This window comes from Chrysochloris asiatica, unplaced genomic scaffold (genome assembly GCF_000296735.1).
Source record: "Chrysochloris asiatica unplaced genomic scaffold, ChrAsi1.0 scaffold00153, whole genome shotgun sequence".
Lineage (NCBI taxonomy): Eukaryota > Metazoa > Chordata > Mammalia > Afrosoricida > Chrysochloridae > Chrysochloris > Chrysochloris asiatica.
The window spans coordinates 3,821,496-3,823,525 of record NW_006408671.1 but is presented as its reverse complement, the minus strand read 5'-3'; positions in this window follow the sequence as shown (position 1 = coordinate 3,823,525).

Below are 2,030 nucleotides of genomic sequence, written 5' to 3'. Positions count from 1 at the left end.
ATTTCTTTATTGCAGCTTTCCCCCATTTTCACTCACCAGTAGAACAATGTGGTCATCAGCAAGCTTACATGCCTGCTAATGTGTTCCCTTTGAGTTTTAGATATAGATGGGGTTTTGTCCTGAAGGGACTAACTTGGTTGCTTGCCTTAATGGGTTCTAGGCGAACAACTTGCTTATTCTTGTAGTAGCCAGTCATACTGCCATTTTCATTTTGGGTTTTTCCCTGATGATCTTTCTTTGAAGATGTATCTTCTGTCACTCTAGCATCCTGTTCCAGGATGCTCTGCTTGTTCTTTCTAGTGGGCATGTCCTACTTCAGAAGGTTCTGAATGGGGCTCAGGATTCCACCAAAGGTCCTATATACTGCAAATGCCCTGCAAGAGGCCTGTTTTCACTGGGTAAGTTGTAGAACTGCTTTTAGGTATTCAAATCAGTTATAGGCTGAAGATGGTCTTGCAAGCTTTCTGTAATAATGTTTCTCGAAATTCCTTCTATCCTACTCAAGTGTCTATTTTACAATAGTAGGCAAAGGAAACCAATATTCATTATGCATTCACAATACAAAAATAGTATTATTTCCCCTCTTCAGACTATGCCTCGATCCCTGTATCACAGAATCCTGTTCTTCAGGATTGAGCAGGCAGCATTATATTCCTCTATCCCATTTAGCCCATGCAAAACTGTCTCAGTGTTCCCCTATCTACCTTGTTATTCTACCCTCTCTCCCTTCTTGTTTATTGTCTTCACAGATGGTTGACTTTTGAATTTTTCTAGGTCATCAATTGAGGATGTTTCCTTTTCATACTTTGCCACTGATTCTCAGGCTTATCGTGATGAATCCATCTTTCATCACCAATAGTGGTTTTTTAAAAGACACTTTTACCTTCTTCAAATATAGCTCCAAAATATGTTTGTAGATATAGAAATGCTTCTGTTTATGTTCTTCCAATAGTTGTTTTGGTACCCATCTTGAAAAATTTTTTGAAACCCAAGTTTGTCAAGGATTCTTTCCTAGACCGAGCCATGGCAGATTTGCAAATGATTTGCCATATAATCCACTGTCACTTGTCTTTTCAACATAATCATTTCACATGCATGCTCATTGTTACCATCAGCCATGAATGCAGACAGGGATTTAATGTAATAGGAATGCATATAATTTTTGACTCACTTTTGTAATATAATACTCCTTACTCTAATGAGATAAATCTGGGCTTTAAAAGGTTGCTACTTAAGATGATGATAAAAATAAAAAAGGTAACCTAATAAAATACCAAAGATTCTTCTATAGAACTTTTTGTCATTTAAGGAAGGCAGATAAATTATTTTAAAATGTTTTAGTAAATTAGACAGTTTAAGGTTTGACTGACTACTATACTTTTATCTTTTATTCTGTCTCTTTACTGATCTTTTAAACTTAAATCCTCTCTTTAAAATTTAGAATAAAAAAATGAAAATATTTTTAAGAAACACAACATCATTTTCAACTAAAATAATGATTTACTTGATATAATAAACTTCTACTGTTTGATTTAAATAAATGATACTGTATCAAATGATCATTTAATTTAATAAATGATACTGATCAATGATTTTCACATTCCACTGAGCCAGCTCTGTTTGAAAGGAGTAAGTAGTTTAAAATGCTCAAAGTATTTTCAGACATCCATTAAAAATATAAATAAACTTTTAAAGTACTTTGCTTCTTAGATTTGCAAAATGAACTTTGAAATTATTGTGTGTGGCAAAACTCAGTGCTGACTGTCTCTTTTCCTGTAGAAAGAAGCTAAAAATGAGACCATTGAAAATACCATGGCTTTGGTCAGGCATACCAAAGTCCTCAAGCTGATATCTTTGCTCTGGAATACTTTAAAGAGACTGTGTACAGAATATTTGCCTAATTCAATACATTGTTTGATCTATTGGTTGTTGCTTGCATGAATGGTGATTGTGGATACAAGCAAAATGAAATATTTGGCAATTTAAGTATTTTCTCCACTTAAAATAATGTAATTTACAGGTTCAGTTGT